The sequence below is a fragment of the Anabrus simplex genome, chromosome 8, assembly GCF_040414725.1.
Source record: "Anabrus simplex isolate iqAnaSimp1 chromosome 8, ASM4041472v1, whole genome shotgun sequence".
In the NCBI taxonomy this organism is placed as follows: domain Eukaryota; kingdom Metazoa; phylum Arthropoda; class Insecta; order Orthoptera; family Tettigoniidae; genus Anabrus; species Anabrus simplex.
Window position 1 is genome coordinate 15,186,046 of NC_090272.1, and position 24,945 is coordinate 15,210,990.

At 39.5% G+C, this 24,945-nt stretch overlaps 1 protein-coding gene across 1 annotated transcript in view; it reads left to right on the plus strand.

The window, feature by feature from the left end:
* pps (protein partner of snf) overlaps nucleotides 1-24,945 on the plus strand; it is a 709,730-nt gene that overhangs the window by 280,754 nt on the left and 404,031 nt on the right. The gene's annotated exons all lie outside the window — the stretch shown is intronic.

Here is a 24,945-nt window from a genome sequence, read left to right on the forward strand (position 1 = left end):
TATTGTCTCAGGTAGAATATCACTAAGAGACCAAAGGTTAGAGAGCGGCATGTTGGGAACAAACTTAAACATCAAAGAAGCAGGAGTAAACTCATGGGATTCATGAACCGCCGAATTCAAAGCGAAAGCTAACGAGTGCAGGTTCGTGTCCCACCTGGAGTGATCGTCATGATGGTAGGCAATGAGAGCGGATCTCAGATTACGATTGACCCGCTCATCCAAAGAAGGCTGAGGATAGTACGCAGAGGTTGTTACTTGAGAGATGGATAAATCAAAATAGAATTTACGGAAGAGATTGGAGGTGAAAGCTTTAGCATTGTCAGAAACAATATATTGACACGGGCCAAAGGAAGCAAAGATGGAATTTAAACAAGAAATAGTAGACTGAGCGGTAGCCAGCTTAGTCAGAAATAACCAGGAAAATCTTGTGAAACCATCTACACACACAAAGATGAATTTATTGGCATTCCCCTTTGATTGGGGGAAGGGTCCTACGTAGTCGATGTAAAGACGTTCCATGGGGCGCGACGCTTGATGGGAGGACAGAAGACCTAGCTTGTCTGATCTTTTCTCGAGTTTTAAAGATGCCTAAATGCCCCCTTAATGGGGTCTCATGATAGTACTTGAAGATCATGGGCACGAGAACAGCTGGAACCACAACTTTCATCTTCTTATCATGCCCCGACGGGCAACATAAAACACCATTCCTCAACACATAAGAGACGACATGTTCCCCACAAGAAAGGGTTTCCATAATAGGAGCCAGCACTGGATCTTCACGTTGATATTTTTCAATATCCCTAAATAACGTGGGATCATCCGTTAGAATGGCGTTTACACCAGGCGATATGGACTCGGGAAGTGAAGAACTGTCTTCCTGTTCAGAGGTCTCTACATCATTGGCAAACATGCGGCTTAGTCCATCTGCCACAACATTCTCAGTTCCTCTAATGTGCCTAACATCAAACTGGAAGGCAGAAATTATGATTGCCCACCAGACTATACGACCAGTACGGCACGGCCTAGCTAAGACCCAGCTTAATGCTTGGTTATCCGTTTCCAAGTCGAACTTGACGTGTTCCAGGTAGAGACGGAACTTCTGTAATGCAAATAAGACAGCCAGACCCTAAAGTTCGTAGATGGAATACTTGGCTTCTTGAGCCGATAATGTCCTAGTTGCATAGGCGATGGGTCGCCTCCCTAGTACAGTCTCTTGAAGAAAGACTGCAGCCATCGCCGCCGCCGACGCATCGGTTTGGACGATGAATTTCTTCGAAAAATCAGGCATGGCAAGAACAGGGGCATTACACAGAGCTAATTTAAGATCTTCGAAAGCGGCTTGTTGAGAAGGCCCCCACTCAAATTTGACGCCTTTCCTACGTAGTAAGTTCAAGGGTGCCGCTCTATTAGCGAAGTTAGGAATAAATTTCCTGAAGAAATTCACCATACCAATGAATCTGGCAATTCCTTTGATGTCCTTAGGAGGTTTGAAATCACGGATGGCCTGTGTTCTAGAATGATCTACAGCAACACCATCGGGCGACACAATGTGCCCTAGAAATGACATGGAAGGTTTAGCAAAAGCACTTTGGACAGCTTAACTGTTAACCCTGCCTTACGAAGGTGATTAAGCACCGCTTTCAGATGATCAAGGTGATCTTCAAAGGTCTCAGAAAATACGATGACATCATCAAGATAATGGTATAGATACTCGAATTTGATGTTGGAGAAGACCTTGTCTAGCAGTCTCGTAAGCACGGCTGCTCCCGTGGGGAGCCCGAAAGGCACACGGTTGTACTCATACAAGTTCCAATCCGTGGTAAACGCTGTAAGATGTTTAGATTCTTCCGCCAGAGGTATCTGGTTATAAGCCTGATTGAGGTCTAAGATGGTGAAGAATTTAGCCTTTCGAAACCATGAAAAACAAGCATCAAGATAATGGTATAGATACTCGAATTTGATGTTGGAGAAGACCTTGTCTAGCAGTCTCGTAAGCACGGCTGCTCCCGTGGGGAGCCCGAAAGGCACGCGGTTGTACTCATACAAGTTCCAATCCGTGGTAAACGCTGTAAGATGTTTAGATTCTTCCGCCAGAGGTATCTGGTTATAAGCCTGATTGAGGTCTAAGATGGTGAAGAATTTAGCCTTTCGAAACCATGAAAAACAAGAATGAAGGTCTGGAAGGGGCACAGATTGTTACACCACCTTCCGATTGAGAGCCCTATAATCAATCACAGGCCTGAAGCCACCTTGGGGTTTCGGAACAAGGAAAATAGGCGATGAATACGCCGACTTCGAGGGCCGAATTATACCATCTTTCAACATCTGATCTATGATCTCTTTCAGAGACTTCATTTTTGGTGGAGATAATCTATAAGGAGGAAACCGAACAGGGATCGAATCCGTAACCTCAGTCTTGTATTCGATAAGGTCAGTAACACCAAGAGTATCAGAGAAAACATCTGGAAGCGACTGACACAACTTACGAATACTCTCTGCCTGCTCCTCTGGTAGATGTCTAAGGTCTAACAACATCTCATCCTGGGTAGGCGAAACGGATGAACATGATACAGAACTACATTTAAGTAAGGGGATTTTGAAATTACTAGCAAATTTGAAAGTGCACAACTTGCTCTGAAGGTTGAGCACTAGACCAGTGTGCGACATGAAATCCGCTCCCAATATAATGGGGCAGGACAAGTGTTTAGCCACAAACAGTTTAACTTTCCAAGTAAACTTAGCAATTCTAATCTTGGCATACAGAAAACCTAAAATTTCTAACGGGGAATTATTAGCCGAAATGCATTGAACCGAAGACGAACAAAAATCAGGAAGTCTACAAACAGATTTTAATTTAGAGTACCACTCGGCCGAAATAATGGAACAAACACTGCCTGAGTCTAAAAGAGCAGTTACAGGCTCGTTATTACTTCAATTTTGAGAAATGGGACCGGTGCGGGAGTAACCGCCGCAATCTTAAGACGTTCTCTTTTTTTTTTTTTGCTAGGGGCTTTACGTCGCACCGACACAGATAGGTCTTTATAGCGACGATAAGACATTCTTTGGGACCTTCAAAAGATAAATTGGAAGACGGAGTTTTTTCTGAGATTTCAGCAGGTTTACTTGGGGCTGAGCCTCGGAAAGGTGAGTTAGTCGACTCAGCCAGAGCCACTAGTCACTTTTGATTGTTGGTGGAAGTTGAGCAGGAGGGAGTGCTTTTCGAATTCAGACAATTTTTGGCAATATGGGAGAAAGCGCCGCATTTAAAACAGCCTTGGGATGACCCTGCTCCATTCCTTGTCCCGCTAGATTTGATCAACGGACACTTGTTCCAAAGATGGTCAGGCGACATTTACGGGGTATGACGGGTCGGTGAGGTGGAGGCCGAGGATTACTTAAAGAAGGAGGGGGCTCCCTCGCCACACGTAGTGTGTCGGCATATCTAACCCCTTCGGCTGAGACAGCCATAGCTTCCAACTCGGCAAAAGTTTGCGGACGTGACGCAAAACACAAGTATGACCTGTAAGATGGGGAAATTCCTTCCACAATAGCCTGTACAATTTGATCTTCTGGAAAATGGAGGGCAAATACTCTGGTGTAGAATTTGATGTCTTGGATGAAGTCGGCAAGATTTTCATCCAGCCGCTGTACTCGGTAATAGTACTTCTGAATTAGTGATGACCTAGCTCGAGCTGGAATAAAATTAGCTAACAGATGGGCGTGGAAGTCTTCTATGGATGACTGTTCAGCAATTGCCCTAACTATCTTGTCTGAGAGGACACCAATGGAATAAGGGTAAATAATTTGAAGGATTTGACACGGAGAAAGAAAAAAAACAAGAGCATGATCCTGAAACTCAACGAAATATCTTAGAAAGGCAATAACATCACTGGTGGAATTGACAGAGAACTTAGAAATACCTCTTGGCAACATTGCTAAAGGATGGGGCAAACTGCTGAAGCCAGGTGACATAGTAGGTAGGGGCCTAAGTGGCGGAGAAGCAGGTTCAGAAGGTGCATTATTCAACGAGGTACGACGTTCAGATTCATTGTCTAATGGGGCAGAGGTTTGTTGAGCTCCTACAGATTTCTTATTTTCTTCTCCTTTAGAAGACTCTTCCTCGCTAACTACATTTACCAGAGTGGGTTGGTCAGTTTTGGGGGGTATTGCTCCAGTTAACAATAGGCTAACCTTACTGGACAGTTTAGAAAGGTTTTCGAGAAGAGCACTAGCCTCCTTCCCTTGAATGTCATTCAACTTTAGAGACAATAGATCGTTAACTCTATTAGTAAAATGGTACAATCTGGCCTGTACTCTTTTGAGTTGATTTGGGGATGGATCCCCTCCTTCAAAAAAACTAACTACGGATGTTAGCTCAGTAGTATTGTCAGTGATCGTGGAGAGAGAGTCGTCAATCTCTTTCTCTCCCAAAGTTGGGGTGGTAATCGGCAAATCGAGAGAATCTTTAAGCTTAGAGGTATCGGCCGCAACCGTACCTCCAGATTGAATATTTCTAATAGCTAATTCGTAGATTAATTCCTCCTTTCACAAATAACTGGGATGGAGGACATCGCGAGGGCCGGACATGATGACAGACACTTTACAAAAATCAAAAAATTCCAGCGATGGAGAAAATTGTTAGAGTTCGAATCACAAATGTTTAGCCTTAAAAAGGGGCTAAATTGAGACCCATTCAACCATGCTCTGCTACCACTTGTTACGGAGTTATCCGTGGAAGGCAGAGGTGAAAGAAGGTGCGGACTGGAATGGGTCTAACTCTACTAGTCCGAAAGATGAATTTTAAAATTTAAATAAAGGTTATATTTTCAACAGATAACAACATTTAACAATTTTCACTAAGTGAAATAACAAAGAACAATCAGATACAATGCAACTTTACAAATTCTGGGCCACGAGCCCCAAAGTCTGAGCTCTCAGCTCACAACCACAAATTACCAAAGGGCAGAAAACCCCTCATTACATGGAGCACTTGCTCTCAACTTCACATCTCAAGCCTCTCTAAGGCACTTTTACCACAACACCATAAAGAGCTGACCCGCTCTCGATCTTTCGAGCCTATAAAGGCAATAACAGACTATTACACAAATTGCCATCAAGGCATAACTTATAAAGAAACAGGGGTATCTCGTACCCAATCTACTGGGCCTTAGTGGGCAAATACTAGGTTAATTTAAATGGCCCAAAACGCAAAAGGGATGGCGGCATGAATTTGCACTCCTAAATACATGTTTTAAAACCTAAGTGGCGCTCGGCCGATTACACAGGGGCTAATCCCAAGCTAGGGAGGTGACTCGTATGAGAAAACTTTAGTACCTTAAGGAAGAGAAGAAACGGTTATGAAAACGTAGTCACCTCAACTTCAAAATGAAGGGGAGCTCGAGTGGGTAAGGCACTCTCTATCCCCGCTTTACAGTTAAAGAGATTAGTAGTTTTTACATAGACTAAAATGGGATTTACATTTTAAAAAGGTTGGTTACATATTAAAGGTTTCGAACCTTCCCCGCTTGTTAAACTGCTGAGCTAGCAAAGAGGAAAGAAAGATGTTAATCGGCCATTACCTTGTTGAAGAGCTGCTGCCCGAAGAATGACGCGCTACCCGCCCCCTGCTATGCTTCTATACACTAAGCAAGATGTTGTTGAAGTGGCCCGGAGACAAGAAAATCAGCAGTTTTGTACCCTCGCGGAAAATTCGAGACCTTTCATGAATGATTAAGAACCGCACACAAGGTTGAATTGGGTAACAGCAAAAAGTTATACACAAAGCGATGAAAAAACGCCTTATTGGTGGAAAATTAATTACAGAAATTCAGGATTGGTTAAATTCAAAACAGACGGAAAGGAAGTTTAATATTGCCAGCCCTCAAATAAAAGACGACAAAATTTAGTAAAGACAAAACTTATGAATACAAAATTTCTCCAAGAAAGTTCATTCCTTCGCACCAGAGTGCATAATCATAGTTTTTAGTAGAGACATCTTAGAGAATGTCCACACTTCTTGATCAACAAAAGCAAATCAAAAACACCTAGAGAGATCTTCTGATAAACAGGATAGTTGATTCAGTTGTTACAGTTCAGGGTTTCTCCTGTAGAGGAGTTTCAATTGGCGCAAGATTTGAACTTGCGTAGTAGAGCTGTACCGCCCGTTACTATTATTATTATTATTATTATTATTATTATTATTATTATTATTATTATTATTATTATTATTATTATTATTATTATTATTATTATTATTATTATTTGTTTGCTGGTAAAACAACATCTCTGTAGTAGCTCATTTTGTAAAACATATACGGAAGACAATTAATACCTATTTATTAACCATATTTACATCAAGTACTTAAGAAGTTCAGACACACAACAGCGCGTGCAATCATTGATAACTGCCCGATAAGTGAAACCTAGTAGCAAGTTCAAATCTACAATCGACCATTGTTGCCGAAACAAGTCCAACAGTCTCTCCAGCCCACTGTTAAGGGCGTCCAAGAGAGCAGCCAGGCGAAACACACAAAAATTACTTCAATAATACAAGTACGACAACAAATATAATAAGAACAGCTGTACAAATAAACACATAAGAAAGTCTGTGTCCCAACATTCCGGCAACCAAGAAATGTCAATTTTTAAAATATTGGCGTGCAAAAGTACACATAATAAAGTTGAAATCAAAACAAATAATTTTGATCAAATACACTAGGCAATTTCACAATACAACACTCAGTATTTACAACACACGTGAATCACTCTTCGTCATTTGGATTAGGGCGCAGTTTATTGATAGTCCTCTTCAGTATCCCACAAGAGGTGCGGACAGTAAACACGCACTAGTCCATCTGATCCTGGGTGAACGTCCGTGATCACTGCCAGTTTCTACATTAATAGTGGAAGATTATCCTCCTTTAACACCACCAGTGCACCAGTTTGCACATTTCCATTTGGATCACTGCTGAAGGTGAGGCAGGTAGTCGTTTGACCAGCGGTGCCAGAAACTCTGCATTGTTGCTGTAGCATTTTCCATCTAGCAGTAGGCTAAGCTTAGTATTACCTAGATCTGGCTGGGAAATGGTAGTGCCAATCAGGTAGTGACCTGGAGTGAGGGCTTCAGGGTCATCAGGGTTGCAATACAAGGGAATAAGGGGCCTGGAATTCAGGCAGGCTTTTATTTGGCAAGTGACAGTGATCGGCTCTTCATGAGTGAGACACACAGTTCCCATGACGCGGCGATGGTGGTACTTGAAGGACTTCACACCAGCCTGGCATAATTCGCCGAAGTATGGTACTCCTGGAGGGATGAAGATCCATGTTATTCCTTCTTGTCTTGCGATGTTTCTGACTTCTATTTGCCATTGATGGGATCTAATCACTGCACGAAGTTCTCCGTCTGCTCCAACGAAGTTTGTCCCGTTGTCGCTGTGGATGGACTGTAATTGACCAGGACATGAGAAAAATCTCTTCAATGCCGCTAGGAAGGCTTGAGTAGACATGTTGGTTACAACCTCGAGGTGAGTTGCCTTAGTGGCTAGGCATATAAATAAGGCAATATAACATTTCTGCCTTGAATGTGATCGCTTGGAACCAGTCTTTACATAGAACAGCCCATTATAGTCTATCCCACAGTTGTAAAATGGTCTAACTGCTTCTAACGAGGGCGTGGCAGCTGATCCATCAGCTGTTGAGCAGTGTTTGACTTCAATTTTTGACAAATCAAACAATGTAGGATGTTAAAAGGTTTGTTTTTTTCACCTATTCAATACATATAAGTTTTATAAATTAGGAATTTATTGTAGATTCCACTTGAGACATGTTTCGCCCTTCATTGAGGGCATCATCAGTCAAAATATCACCTCAAGGTAAAAAATCAGGTAACTGGTTAGTAGTAGACATGTACAAATTATTACATATTATTAACAACATATAAAAATTAAGTATGGGAAAAAATTTTTTTGCACAAAAGTGATGGTTGAACATGTAGGTTTAGATGAAAAGTCAGCACCAATGCCTAAAAATAACAAAGTAGAGTTCTGCAGTGGTGCTCTGGAGAAACAGTTGACGCAATCATATGAAAATAAAAAGTTTGAAAAATATTTACAATAAAACAATTAAGGGAGAAAAGGTGGAGTGTTTGGCATCAATGTTAGTAACCAAAAATTGATGTCAAAGGTTGGTAACTATACAGTATTTACATAGTTCAATTGAACAGTTGAGATAAAGTTTTTTAAAAATATTTACATTTATCATTCAGCGTAAATGTTTGTAATAAAAACTAATGTTAATGATTGGTATCTATATAGTAATTACATTATCTAATTGAAAGTTGAGAATTTACAATTATATACATATTAACACAAGAGCAGCTGGTGCGCAAGGATAAAAAAATTTTTTTAGTACCAAGTGCGTCCTGATGTTTTAGAGGTTGGAAGAAAGAATTAGCATTGACATTTCAGAAATATGTAGAGCAGATTATTTTAGTTAAAAATCACCGGGGGTAGGGGAAATTTTTATAGCCAAATGAGGTTTTATAGGCATCAAGCTGAAAGTTTTCCAGTTGAAGCGCCGAGATCGGGACGGAGACTGGTCAGTGTGGCTGGAGATTCATGGGTAATCCGTGCGTTTGAACGACAACAATGGTGACAGTTAAAGTGGGTAATTGCTAATTAGGAAAAATGTTGTGGGTTGAAACATCTGCTTATTCTTTTAGTTGACTTCTGTAGCATCGATTGTGATGTAGAGACATCGGTGTGAAATGCCGGTGAGACAAAATGATATTGTTCCGTGGAATAAAATAAGGCGGACTACGGGATGAAGTTGTTGGTCTTTACTGGTCTGGTGAGATAGAATAGAGTTGCTTGTGTTGTGGACTGCTGTGGAGAGATTAGAAAGTATACGGCAACTGCAGAGTCAGAGCGTTAAAGCTGAGGTGAGGCATCTTCTTATTCTGACTGCGAAGAGGAGCCGTAGTGGCCCGCCATATTTGTGCCGATGTGCACTGGGTTCCGGCGAGTTGTTGAAAGTTGTATTTTAAGAAGTGGAAGTTATCTGTAATTGAGACGTTAATAGTATTAGTTGGTGTGTAAGAAAGGTTTATGGTAAGTAATGAAGAGTGAATGTTATGTTACGTACCTGATGTGTCGCTGAGAGGTGATTGTTGATGAGTAATGGTGGACTAAGAAGGAGGCTCAGTCGGTAATACGCACATGCGGTTAGCAATGGTGGCGGGAGGAGTGGATAGCTTTGGGGGGGAGGGGCATGGGCGGAGTCATGCGCAAAGGTGAGCTGTCAGAATGGAGGAAGGTAGAGTGGAGGGGCGAGCTAGTTGTGTATTGGGAGTGCAGGTTGATGTAGTGTTGGTTTATAAAAAGGGGGGGGATAGGGAACCGAAAGTTACGCGGATAATATTGATGCCTTTAGTTAATGTGATGAATGTTATTTGCTTGTGTTGGGTGTTGTATTGTTTTTGAAGGTCGGGTGGTTCTTATTTCTCGTGTTGTATCGGTGGGGTCGTGGTGGAGGGGGGGGTGCTTGGGTGGGAGGACGTGTGGGCTTGCTGTCGTTGTGTGTGGGGGAATTGGTCGGAAAGGGGGAGGTGGGGGGTAGGGGGGTAAATGTCGACGTGCTGGGTGAGTTAGTTAATGTGGTATTGAAGATTTTAGACAAGTTGTTGCCTTGAAAATTTATTTTTTGTAGTAAGGTGGGAATTTGTTCATAAAGGGGGTTTTTTAAATCTATTATCTCGTTGAGGTTTTTATCCTTGTTGAAGTGTTGGTCTAGATAGATGTATAGGTTCTCAAACTCAGTCATTAGTTTGCCCTTCTCGACTTTTTTTAGGATTGTTAAGTCTTGTTCTATTGTGGTGAAGTGGTGGCCAGTGTCCCTCATGTGGGTGCTCATTGCGGAAAATTTATTATGTTTTTGGGCATTGTAGTGTTCTAAATAACGGGTTTGGAAGCTTCGGCCAGTTTGTCCGATGTACGAGGAGTTGCATTGTGAACAGGTGAGTCTGTAAATACCTGAGCCCGCGTAGAGGTTTCTTCTTGGGTTGACAGAGTTCTGGTTGAAAAATATGTTCTGGTTCGTGTTCTGCGTTTTGAAAGCAATGTTGACTTCGTGCTTTTTTAGGGGGTTGGCTATCTGGTGGATAACTGGATTAGTGTATGTGAAAGTTGCGTATTTGTGTTTATTGGGTTTTATTGGGGAAAGATTTGTTGTTAATTTTAGTTTTACTTTGTTGATGATCTTGTTGATCATGTTGGTGTTGAAGCCATTGAACTTGGCAATATCTGTTATGTAATCAAGTTCTTTTTTCAGATTGGTAGGTGAAAGGGGGATTTTTAAAGCTCTGTATATTAAACTGTAGTAAGGGGCTTGTTTATGGGAGTTTGGGTGTAAGGAATTATTGTTTATTGTTAGTGGGGTGAAGGAGGGTTTTCTGTGTATTTGAAACTCAAAAGCGTTGTCCATTCGTGTGATGTTGATGTCTAAAAAATTGATGGAGCCGTTGTCCTCATCTTCTTTTGTGAATTTTATGTTGTTGTCTAAAGTGTTTAGGAATGTGAGGATGTTGTCGCTGTTGTTGCACTGTTTATCGATGATTACTAGTGTGTCGTCGACATAGCGGAGCCAAAGATGAATACCATCGATGGAGTTTATAATTTTATTGTGTTCTAAGTTGTCCATATAGATGTTCGCTAGAATGCCAGAAATAGGGTCTCCCATAGCTAAGCCATTTTGATGGTAAATCTTGTTGTTGAACGTGAAGTAATTATTGTTCAATACAAAGGTTAATATTTTAATGAACTCATCAATTTCTATTTTGCTTAGTCCACTGTGTTTGGAGAGGTTGTTTTTTATGATGTTGATGGTTTCGAGAACTGGGATGTTCGGATACATGTTAGTGATGTCAAAGGAACATAGAATGTGGTTTGGTTGCAGTGTAAATTTATTCAGGGTTTGACATAGGTCAATTGAGTTCTTAATGGGGTATTTGTTGTTGAATTTGTAGTGTTTTTTGAGAAAGTAGTGTAGAAATCTTGAAGTTTTGTATGTTGGACTGCCTCTACTGTTGATAATTGGTCGGATGGGGATGTCTTTTTTGTGGGTTTTGGGTAAGGACTTGGCTGTGGGTAAAGTTGGATTCATGTTGACTAGTTTAAAGATTTCATGGTCATTTAAGAGGAAAGTTGAATTTTTGAGAAGGGTTTTTAAGTTGCGTTGTACTTTTGGTATAGGATCCTTGTTGATGGTGGTGTAGGTTGTGTCGGAAAAGAATTCTTCAGTTTTTTTGATGTAGTCCTGTTTGTTCATGAGTACAGTTGTGTTACCTTTGTCGGCTTTTGTTACTATAACGTTATTGGTGTTTATTTTGGTCTTTAAGGCATGGATTTGTTTTGAGAGGGTACTGTTTTTGTTGGTTTTTAACTCATTAACTAGGGAGGGCAGTTTCTTTTTTATTTCGTGTCTGATGTCATTTTGTTTCTCTGTGGTGATCTGTTTACTAATGTTGGATTCTACTTCTGCAATAGTGGTGGTTAGGTCATCGATAGTATTGGGGTTAGGCCAATTGTGTTTAAGGCCTCTGTTTAGGAGGTTCATTTCTATGTCAGAGAAGGTGGTGTCAGACAAATTGATGGTAGTAGGGGTGTTGTTTGAAATAATGGATGTAGTATCATTGTTCTTATTGTGGTTTGATGTGCTTGGTTTGGTTCCCTTCAGATGGGCTAGTTTGAGGTTTAATGTGTCTTGTTTCTTTTCTAGTACGTTGGTTAATTTATTGTCAGTATGTCTTAGGAAAGATTGCCATTCAAGAGGGGATAGGTGTTGTGCAAGGGTTAAATGTGTTCGATAAAGTTGTAAATTTAAGAATGATTTTTTCCTGTATAGTTGTTTAATCTCGTCCTTCAACCAGATGTTGTTGACTTTGTTTTGGGTGATAGTCGAGTTTTGAAACGGAATGCTTTTCCTTTGCAGTGGTCTCAAGAATTTGGGTACTAAATTTAGCTTAACACATTCTTTAAGGAAATTAATGTCTTTTGAAATTTTGCCGATTTTTACCTTGAGGTTTAGGTATTTGTTGGTTTTCACTGTAGCCTGGTTGGCTTTGACGTTGCAAGTGATAAAAATCATTGTTATCCGTATTGAAGATACTGAATGTAGGATGTTAAAAGGTTTGTTTTTTTCACCTATTCAATACATATAAGTTTTATAAATTAGGAATTTATTGTAGATTCCACTTGAGACATGTTTCGCCCTTCATTGAGGGCATCATCAGTCAAAATATCACCTCAAGGTAAAAAATCAGGTAACTGGTTAGTAGTAGACATGTACAAATTATTACATATTATTAACAACATATAAAAATTAAGTATGGGAAAAAATTTTTTTGCACAAAAGTGATGGTTGAACATGTAGGTTTAGATGAAAAGTCAGCACCAATGCCTAAAAATAACAAAGTAGAGTTCTGCAGTGGTGCTCTGGAGAAACAGTTGACGCAATCATATGAAAATAAAAAGTTTGAAAAATATTTACAATAAAACAATTAAGGGAGAAAAGGTGGAGTGTTTGGCATCAATGTTAGTAACCAAAAATTGATGTCAAAGGTTGGTAACTATACAGTATTTACATAGTTCAATTGAACAGTTGAGATAAAGTTTTTTAAAAATATTCACATTTATCATTCAGCGTAAATGTTTGTAATAAAAACTAATGTTAATGATTGGTATCTATATAGTAATTACATTATCTAATTGAAAGTTGAGAATTTACAATTATATACATATTAACACAAGAGCAGCTGGTGCGCAAGGATAAAAAAAATTTTTTAGTACCAAGTGCGTCCTGATGTTTTAGGGGTTGGAAGAAAGAATTAGCATTGACATTTCAGAAATATGTAGAGCAGATTATTTTAGTTAAAAATCACCGGGGGTAGGGGAAATTTTTATAGCCAAATGAGGTTTTATAGGCATCAAGCTGAAAGTTTTCCAGTTGAAGCGCCGAGATCGGGACGGAGACTGGTCAGTGTGGCTGGAGATTCATGGGTAATCCGTGCGTTTGAACGACAACAATGGTGACAGTTAAAGTGGGTAATTGCTAATTAGGTGCTGACTTTTCATCTAAACCTACATGTTCAACCATCACTTTTGTGCAAAAAATTTTTTTCCCATACTTAATTTTTATATGTTGTTAATAATATGTAATAATTTGTACATGTCTACTACTAACCAGTTACCTGATTTTTTACCTTGAGGTGATATTTTGACTGATGATGCCCTCAATGAAGGGCGAAACATGTCTCAAGTGGAATCTACAATAAATTCCTAATTTATAAAACTTATATGTATTGAATAGGTGAAAAAAACAAACCTTTTAACATCCTACATTCAGTATCTTCAATACGGATAACAATGATTTTTATCACTTGCAACGTCAAAGCCAACCAGGCTACAGTGAAAACCAACAAATACCTAAACCTCAAGGTAAAAATCGGCAAAATTTCAAAAGACATTAATTTCCTTAAAGAATGTGTTAAGCTAAATTTAGTACCCAAATTCTTGAGACCACTGCAAAGGAAAAGCATTCCGTTTCAAAACTCGACTATCACCCAAAACAAAGTCAACAACATCTGGTTGAAGGACGAGATTAAACAACTATACAGGAAAAAATCATTCTTAAATTTACAACTTTATCGAACACATTTAACCCTTGCACAACACCTATCCCCTCTTGAATGGCAATCTTTCCTAAGACATACTGACAATAAATTAACCAACGTACTAGAAAAGAAACAAGACACATTAAACCTCAAACTAGCCCATCTGAAGGGAACCAAACCAAGCACATCAAACCACAATAAGAACAATGATACTACATCCATTATTTCAAACAACACCCCTACTACCATCAATTTGTCTGACACCACCTTCTCTGACATAGAAATGAACCTCCTAAACAGAGGCCTTAAACACAATTGGCCTAACCCCAATACTATCGATGACCTAACCACCACTATTGCAGAAGTAGAATCCAACATTAGTAAACAGATCACCACAGAGAAACAAAATGACATCAGACACGAAATAAAAAAGAAACTGCCCTCCCTAGTTAATGAGTTAAAAACCAACAAAAACAGTACCCTCTCAAAACAAATCCATGCCTTAAAGACCAAAATAAACACCAATAACGTTATAGTAACAAAAGCCGACAAAGGTAACACAACTGTACTCATGAACAAACAGGACTACATCAAAAAAACTGAAGAATTCTTTTCCGACACAACCTACACCACCATCAACAAGGATCCTATACCAAAAGTACAACGCAACTTAAAAACCCTTCTCAAAAATTCAACTTTCCTCTTAAATGACCATGAAATCTTTAAACTAGTCAACATGAATCCAACTTTACCCACAGCCAAGTCCTTACCCAAAACCCACAAAAAAGACATCCCCATCCGACCAATTATCAACAGTAGAGGCAGTCCAACATACAAAACTTCAAGATTTCTACACTACTTTCTCAAAAAACACTACAAATTCAACAACAAATACCCCATTAAGAACTCAATTGACCTATGTCAAACCCTGAATAAATTTACACTGCAACCAAACCACATTCTATGTTCCTTTGACATCACTAACATGTATCCGAACATCCCAGTTCTCGAAACCATCAACATCATAAAAAACAACCTCTCCAAACACAGTGGACTAAGCAAAATAGAAATTGATGAGTTCATTAAAATATTAACCTTTGTATTGAACAATAATTACTTCACGTTCAACAACAAGATTTACCATCAAAATGGCTTAGCTATGGGAGACCCTATTTCTGGCATTCTAGCGAACATCTATATGGACAACTTAGAACACAATAAAATTATAAACTCCATCGATGGTATTCATCTTTGGCTCCGCTATGTCGACGACACACTAGTAATCATCGATAAACAGTGCAACAACAGCGACAACATCCTCACATTCCTAAACACTTTAGACAACAACATAAAATTCACAAAAGAAGATGAGGACAACGGCTCCATCAATTTTTTAGACATCAACATCACACGAATGGACAACGCTTTTGAGTTTCAAATACACAGAAAACCCTCCTTCACCCCACTAACAATAAACAATAATTCCTTACACCCAAACTCCCGTAAACAAGCCCCTTACTACAGTTTAATATACAGAGCTTTAAAAATCCCCCTTTCACCTACCAATCTGAAAAAAGAACTTGATTACATAACAGATATTGCCAAGTTCAATGGCTTCAACACCAACATGATCAACAAGATCATCAACAAAGTAAAACTAAAATTAACAACAAATCTTTCCCCAATAAAACCCAATAAACACAAATACGCAACTTTCACATACACTAATCCAGTTATCCACCAGATAGCCAACCCCCTAAAAAAGCACGAAGTCAACATTGCTTTCAAAACGCAGAACACGAACCAGAACATATTTTTCAACCAGAACTCTGTCAACCCAAGAAGAAACCTCTACGCGGGCTCAGGTATTTACAGGCTCACCTGTTCACAATGCAACTCCTCGTACATCGGACAAACTGGCCGAAGCTTCCAAACCCGTTATTTAGAACACTACAATGCCCAAAAACATAATAAATTTTCCGCAATGAGCACCCACATGAGGGACACTGGCCACCACTTCACCACAATAGAACAAGACTTAACAATCCTAAAAAAAGTCGAGAAGGGCAAACTAATGACTGAGTTTGAGAACCTATACATCTATCTAGACCAACACTTCAACAAGGATAAAAACCTCAACGAGATAATAGATTTAAAAAACCCCCTTTATGAACAAATTCCCACCTTACTACAAAAAATAAATTTTCAAGGCAACAACTTGTCTAAAATCTTCAATAGCACATTAACTAACTCACCCAGCACGTCGACATTTACCCCCCTACCCCCCACCTCCCCCTTTCCGACCAATTCCCCCACACACAACGACAGCAAGCCCACACGTCCTCCCACCCAAGCACCCCCCCCTCCACCACGACCCCACCGATACAACACGAGAAATAAGAACCACCCGACCTTCAAAAACAATACAACACCCAACACAAGCAAATAACATTCATCACATTAACTAAAGGCATCAATATTATCCGCGTAACTTTCGGTTCCTTATCCCCCCCCCCTTTTTATAAACCAACACTACATCAACCTGCACTCCCAATACACAACTAGCTCGCCCCTCCACTCTACCTTCCTCCATTCTGACAGCTCACCTTTGCGCATGACTCCGCCCATGCCCCTCCCCCCCAAAGCTATCCACTCCTCCCGCCGCCATTGCTAACCGCATGTGCGTATTACCGACTGAGCCTCCTTCTTAGTCCACCATTACTCATCAACAATCACCTCTCAGCGACACATCAGGTACGTAACATAACATTCACTCTTCATTACTTACCATAAACCTTTCTTACACACCAACTAATACTATTAACGTCTCAATTACAGATAACTTCCACTTCTTAAAATACAACTTTCAACAACTCGCCGGAACCCAGTGCACATCGGCACAAATATGGCGGGCCACTACGGCTCCTCTTCGCAGTCAGAATAAGAAGATGCCTCACCTCAGCTTTAACGCTCTGACTCTGCAGTTGCCGTATACTTTCTAATCTCTCCACAGCAGTCCACAACACAAGCAACTCTATTCTATCTCACCAGACCAGTAAAGACCAACAACTTCATCCCGTAGTCCGCCTTATTTTATTCCACGGAACAATATCATTTTGTCTCACCGGCATTTCACACCGATGTCTCTACATCACAATCGATGCTACAGAAGTCAACTAAAAGAATAAGCAGATGTTTCAACCCACAACATTTTTCCTAATTAGCAATTACCCACTTTAACTGTCACCATTGTTGTCGTTCAAACGCACGGATTACCCATGAATCTCCAGCCACACTGACCAGTCTCCGTCCCGATCTCGGCGCTTCAACTGGAAAACTTTCAGCTTGATGCCTATAAAACCTCATTTGGCTATAAAAATTTCCCCTACCCCCGGTGATTTTTAACTAAAATAATCTGCTCTACATATTTCTGAAATGTCAATGCTAATTCTTTCTTCCAACCTCTAAAACATCAGGACGCACTTGGTACTAAAAAAAAAATTTTTATCCTTGCGCACCAGCTGCTCTTGTGTTAATATGTATATAATTGTAAATTCTCAACTTTCAATTAGATAATGTAATTACTATATAGATACCAATCATTAACATTAGTTTTTATTACAAACATTTACGCTGAATGATAAATGTAAATATTTTTAAAAAACTTTATCTCAACTGTTCAATTGAACTATGTAAATACTGTATAGTTACCAACCTTTGACATCAATTTTTGGTTACTAACATTGATGCCAAACACTCCACCTTTTCTCCCTTAATTGTTTTATTGTAAATATTTTTCAAACTTTTTATTTTCATATGATTGCGTCAACTGTTTCTCCAGAGCACCACTGCAGAACTCTACTTTGTTATTTTTAGGCATTGGTGCTGACTTTTCATCTAAACCTACATGTTCAACCATCACTTTTGTGCAAAAAAAATTTTTTCCCATACTTAATTTTTATATGTTGTTAATAATATGTAATAATTTGTACATGTCTACTACTAACCAGTTACCTGATTTTTTACCTTGAGGTGATATTTTGACTGATGATGCCCTCAATGAAGGGCGAAACATGTCTCAAGTGGAATCTACAATAAATTCCTAATTTATAAAACTTATATGTATTGAATAGGTGAAAAAAACAAACCTTTTAACATCCTACATTCAGTATCTTCAATACGGATAACAATGATTTTTATCACTTGCAAAATCAAACAATGGTGAAAAATTCGTCGATGACATTTTTGCCATTAACAATCCAATACCTCTGTCTAATCGATGATAGTAGAAGTTGTCCGCCGGCATGCAGCATACGTCTGTGCTCTTGTTCAATGATCATCTTCGTAAGGTGGTGATTTGCAGACGGTATCGCTTGATGCATTTCTTCATACGGTATGTTGGCTTGTTCGAGTCTTCCTCCCACTCTCAGGTACTGTCGAACACTGGATTTAAAGTTTTCAATTTGATCTTGGTCTGAATAGGTTTGGACTGCAACTGATATATTTCCTTAGAGTACGATGTCAACTGAGCTATTCGTATACAGTGGAGAATTGTGCTGTTGAGCTCTAGAAGCGATAGTGTACCTGTTGCTCTGCACCCACGAGTTACCCGGCAATTTCTTGCAAATCTTAGGCAGTATGCTACAACACGCTGCAGTTTGGTAAGCTTGGAAAAGCGATTGATAATATTATCCTCAGGAATCGTTGCCATATTACATGTCACCTTGCACCCTTCTTCAGGTAGCATTAGGGGTAGATTAGTGGTAGAACTGGGTTCCTTGAAAATCACATGATGAGGTACATAGTATACAGGAGTCACAGAAGGTAGTGTCAATTCCATGTTCCCTAACTCTTCGCATTCCTTCATGGATTTCATGTGTTCTCGCTTCATATTGGGTTCTTTACGCAATCTTCTCTCTAGATGATAGAATCGCCTGACTGCCATTTGAAATGAGTCACCCGGTCTTCTCTGAACGGTAGACGAACAACAAATCTTCCTGTAGAATCCTTCTTAGTATGTTGCACAAAGTGTGCTTCACATTACTCTTCTTCGTTCGTACGTGGAGTCTGATATAACTCTTCAATCTCCCAAAATCTCCGAAGCTGCTTTTACACTTCAATATCTGTCTTAGCAAAGCATGACAGAACCAGCCGCCGTGAGACGCCTGAAGGACCTTCGCTAATTATGAATCTTTCGACTAAAACCCATCCCAGTTTGGTTTCTTGAAGAATGGGGTGATTAGCATCTTTGGTGAGCCTGCCTGGCTGCTGAATGTACTGAAAGACCTCAGCTCCTAGAAGGATGTCGATCTTAGAGGGCTTATAAAACTCGGGATCAGCTAAAACAATGTGCTGGGGAATGTTCCATGTAGCAGAATCAATCATGTGACCCGGTAAGTCATCTGTTATCTTAGGAAGCACAAAACAATTTGCTGAAGTTGTAAAGTCACTAGTGCATGAGCCAAGATCTATTGAAACACTGTACTTGCTTTCTGAAATGGTATCACCTATTCCCTCTACAGCTGTTCTGTTAGGCTCTCTATGCAACCTTAATCGCTGGGCACAGGACTCGGACATAATACATGATTGGGAGCCTGAATCTAGTAGAGCTCTACATGTTTGCCACTTTCCATTCCTATCCTTAATTCTGATGCCTGCAGTGGATAAAAGGATGTGTTTACTTGGTTCCACCTTTAGTGAATAACAGCTATTGATACGTGACTCTGATTGTGTTGAAGTACTCGCTTTCTCGGTGTTGCGTTACAGACCATGTTGTTAAGTAAAGTGCTGAGATGTAGTGTCTGCATGTACTAGAGTATGATGCCATGTACCAGATTTACAAGCATGTACCTTGTGATCTCCCCGTAAACAGTTGAAGCACAGATTGTTGCTTCTTACATAGTCTCTGCGCTCATTGACAGAAATACTTGCAAAGTTACGACACTTACTTAGTGTGTGAGCTTCGTTGCAGTATGTGCACTGCGGAGTGGTCATCACATATGATTTCTGGGTTTGAAGCTGCTTACGACTGGATGAGTAATTTGTTCCGGTGTTCAAAAGGGTTGCTTTTACAGGCAAACCAATGGACTTGCATTTCGTTTCCAAGAAGTCGCAGGTATCTCTAAGAGTAGGAAATGTCTTGGGATGCAAAGTAGTTTTGTACTCTCTACAAATTGACGCTTCCGTTTTTTCGAGAATTAGCTGTGAAACAATCAGATCATCTAAAGGTACATTTAGCTCTAAGGCCTTGATAGCGTTCAAATTACTCAAAGCTTGATTGAGTAGAACACGGAGTTCATTCGCTGATGGCTTATTCATCTTAGGTAAGTTCAATAGATTCTTAAGATGTGCAGATGCAATTAACCTCGGATTATTGTAGTGATTGCAAGTAGTATCGAAAGCCACGTTAAAGTTGGAGCTAGTGACTGGGAGGTTTGCTATTAGTACGTGCACTTCGCCAGTTAGAGAACTCAGTAAGTAATGAAATCTTTGAATGTTGTCCAGCGATTCATTGTTAACTATAAGACTCATGAATGTGTCATAAAAATGTCTAAATCCAGTTACATCACCACTGAAGGTTGGCAGTTTTGTGGTAGGGAGCTTAATTGCCTTCTTAGTTTCACTTAAACAAGACTGACTGTCACTAGAACGAGAGCTACTGGGGCCAGCAGCTTCAGTAATCAGTGTGGTTAAGGTATTCATTTTTGCGTCTGTGTCGAAATACATGGTTTCAAAGTGATCTCTGTCTTCTTCATGCTGTTGGAAATCCTCAAATATTTCTAGCTGAGATTGAGCAGTTTCAAATTTGCCACGAATAATAGGCAGTTCCTTCAAAGGAACTATGATGGCCTGATTATTTGAATCCGTTTGCAATTCTTGTACGAATTTCACGAGACGCATGAGGCCTGTCTATCGCTACTGCACGAGTAGGGCAAGATGCATATCATTGCAGTTTTGTTCCTCTAATTTATATGTAGATCTAGATGCTAATTTAATTTTTTCATTGGAAACAGAGTTGGCAGGACTGGAAATCTTTGCTCAGGATGTTATTTCCTTACAGAAACAGGCCCCATGACGAGGTCACTTGGTCCATATACAACTTCAATATTTTCCGTCACTTGTGTTTACCTCGTGTGGCATGGTGTGCAGTGCGCCTGACGCAAAGACATAATATGAAAATGTTTGCATGCATGAGTCGTTGGTTCGAACCTCTGGTAGGGCACACAGTATATTGATAAGTGATGAGTCTTGAGTAAAATAAAGTAACCTTTATAAAAACATGGTACTTTTTATGACGACAGTTGAAGTTTCACATTCTAGAAAGTCCTAGTCGAGTGGGGCAACTGTGAACTCCTCGATCTGTGTTCTCTTAACTCATTGACCAAGTTATGACGTGCCCGAGATAGAAATTGCAGGTCTTTGTCTTCTTCCCAGCGTGAGAAGAACACAAACACTCCGTCCTCTCAACACTGACCATTCAGGCAAGGAGCCAGATTCCTTTATCCATTGAAAATATTCTTGGGTTGCATCTTGTCCTGAGATTACCTTTACCACTCTAGCAACAGACCATTCCAGTCTTCTTTTATCATCAGAACCAACCAGAACTATATCACCAACCTTCAGAGGTTCCTTATATACCTTTCCAGTCTGCTGCGCACTTCCATTTGGATGAAAAAATGAATATGATGAACTACATGAGACCATCATCATTCAACCATCTCCAGTTTCCCAGGTGTGGTGTAAGAGCACTCTCCATTTCTGTTTGCACAGGTGCATTCTTTCCTCTTCAACTCTGCACCATTCTACGCCTCTTCCTTGAAGATCTTTTGTTTTGGAATATGCATCTTGTCCTTGGCCTGCCTCTAAGTCGATTGCCCTCCAGGTTGCTTGCTACTCTCTTCTTTTCATCTTGTCATGTTTTCTGAAGCATTGACCTCAGCCTGGAGTATGCTATTATCCCTTCTGTTGCTGGTGCAAGTCCGTATGTTATTATTGGTACAAAGTAGGCCTGATACAGAGTCTTCTTCTTGACTGTCCCAAAGGAGGTTTCTAACTTGTGGTAAAAATAGGCTCCATTTGGAACTCTGTTGGTGATCTTCAGCTGAGCTTCGTCCATATTGAGTTATAGTGCTGCCAAGGTATTGGAAATGATCAACCTGTTCTAATTTCTTTCCATCCAGCATAATGTTCATATGTCCTCCTTGCCTGCTCACTTTCCCAGAAAAGAGGCTTATACTGTCGGCTTTTTTATTATGGACTCTTGAGTTTAGCCTTTAATTACTAATGAACCGATAGGCCTATTGCAAAATTAGTTATACCAATATTTTCCTCCTTTAATTCTACATTAGAGCATATAAGACGAAGTATTAACTTCAGAAAACTCTTCATGGTTACACAGATATTCAGTATTCAAATGTTATGGTATACTTTGTCAGATTTAGGCAGCCTATTGTTGTGGGAAGTGTTAATAAATAAATAAGTTCATTAATTATTTTTTTATTTCTGGTTGTAGTAAATGTCCAGATTTTTGGCTTCTTCTCTAGGAACCACTCACTTAAAAATATGTACATGGAAAACTACTTATCCAATGGTAATGAAACTTTCATATGTTATTGGTATGTGTATTCACATTATAATACTCAAGTTACAATTTTTTTCAACCACCCCAAAGAAAGTTCTTATTATTTTACCACAGCAACTTTTTCTCCGCCCACGATAAACGTAGAACAAGAAACTTGGGCTTGTTTTGAAGCACTCATTCATGGTTATCAGAAACTACAAGCACTGTAACCATACAGTGTGGTACTGAAATTATGAAGAGTAATATTGATGGGAAGTTGTGTGTGTGCTGGGCTGTGCGATTAACAACAAACGGGGTGGAGAAATCGGTACAGCATTGCAGCGTTCAGTAGTAAACAGTGCACAACAAACACAGCTTTTTTAGTTTCAACCTTGAAATTTTATTTTCTCATACAAATTCCACTTCTCATCACTTTTTCTCATAAGGACTTCAGATGTTCAGTTGCAGGTTAAAAAATGACTGGATTCCTAATTTAGAAATGTCACACTGAACAGTTTTCACAAGTTATTTACATTACTGTTTACATTATTTACATTTCTTTACAACAGTATTGTTCATCTGAAAAATCACTATGTTCGCACGAATCGTAACTGCTGTCAGCTTTGTTGATTATGACTGGCTCGAAATAAGGGACATATTTAGACAGTCCGTCTTTCTCCCGGTGGTAGTCTTCCATTTTCTTAGAGTGTTTATTTATGTTGTGTCCAGAGATTCAAAAGTGTTGAAATGGACATATCAGTAAAATCCCCCAAATATTCCAACAGTTTCAGGCAGAGGATTTTAATTGCGGGAAATGCCTTATTCATGTAAAAATTGCATTTATTTCCTCATATTGTGGCCAAACTAAAATCATTGAGTTGTATTTTCAAATGCTCTGGCCTCAACGCTGCTTTCTTGACCTGGACGATACATTTCTAACATTCTCCTCTGAAGCGGCTTCTACTCTCCCTTCACTGACGACAGCGATAATCCAAGACTGTCTGCCACTTTCTGGAACACAGGGAACCCATGTCCCCTACCTTTCCCCTCACTCCAAAGGAAACGAATAGCATTCAGAACTATTGCAAATTGCCCTCTGACAATGTTCGTCTCAGAGGCATCTTGTAGTGATGTGCCTAACATGCAGAATACAGGCGGACTGAAAATAACATGCGGATAAACCAAGGTCAGGGCATTCCATTTCACAACTGCCCAGGGCGAGTGTACATGGCAACCCTGTACCCGATTTCTCCACCCCGTCTGCTGTTAATTGCACAGTCTGGCACACACACAACTTCCCTTCAATATTACTCTCCATAAATTCAGTATCACACTGTACAGTTACAGTGGCTGTAGTTTCTGATAAACATGACTGAGTGCTTCTAAACAAGCCCAAGCTTCTTGTTCCACGTTTATCCTGGGCTGAGAAAATGTTGCTTTAGAAATTGACACAAGTGTGATAAACAGATATCACTTGAAGACAATATCCTCTCACCCGTGTGTAAATAATGAAAGTATCGAGCTCGAATTATTATTTATTTTTTTTACATCGTTATGCCCTACTCAGGAGCACGGTTGAACTTGCTTAGCTGATGTGTTGGCCTTCTTTTCCTCCCAAAATCTCTTCATCCTCTCCCTGAGCTTCTTCCTTCGTTCTTCTGTCCAGGTTATAGTAGCTCTGGTGTTGGGTTTGTCTTCAAAGTGGTGATTGTTGATTTTGGTTCTGAATTTACATCTGTCCTGTACAATGTCTTCTGAGATGTTGATTTCCTGGAGGTCTATTTCAGTTTTATGAAGCCAGCTGTTCTTGGTTTTTAATGAAAGGGCCAGGTTGAGAATTCTTTTAGTTAGCCTGTTAGTGTTCATTCTGATAATGTGTCCATAAAATTTCAATCGTCTTTTCCGAAAAGTGTGAGAATTTTTTTCAGAATGACAATATATATCTCCTGGGATGGTTTTTTTTCTCCATTCCACCTGTACAAACTGGGCCAAAAATTTTTCGTAAAATTTTCCTTTCTTGTTTCTCAATGTAATGTATGGATATGAAGTGTTTACATCCAATTAGTATTATTATTATTATTATTATTATTATTATTATTATTATTATTATTATTATTATTTACGTAGTCGAATGATCGCATTGCGTGTGAGGTTATGTCATGAAACATGTACTGTATAAAGACATTTGTACATCAGAACCTTTAATTTATTCTTACCTGTATATATAATTTGTAATCCACTATGGTATTTTGAAATACACTCTAACATTCAGAAAGGCACTGGGTAGATGAGAATTATGGAGAATATTCTGTACACTATATCTATGTATTAAGCACTCTAGAATTTACGAGAAGGTATTTTGTTACATAAAATCAGCTTCATGGTGAAGGTATTTTGTGACGTATCATTCTGAAAGCCTGGCCAGGCACCTGTATAAGGAGGAAATCTTGACAGTAGAGACGAGTTGTTGTTGTTGTTGTTGTTGTTTAGTAAGAGTCATGGTTTAACAAGAGTTGTGACTAGAAGTGCATCGTGCTAACGAGTGTTTGAAGTATGTGAATTGGTTTAGTAAAGTTGGCAGTCTCCATGTTGACGTGATAGGCAGTTATTAAAATGGTGGCTTGTTGATGTTCTCGGAGTGAATTGTTTTGTTTGTGATGGAGTGATTAAGGTTATGTGCATTTAATTTGTAAATAATTCTCAATAAATCTGTGTACAC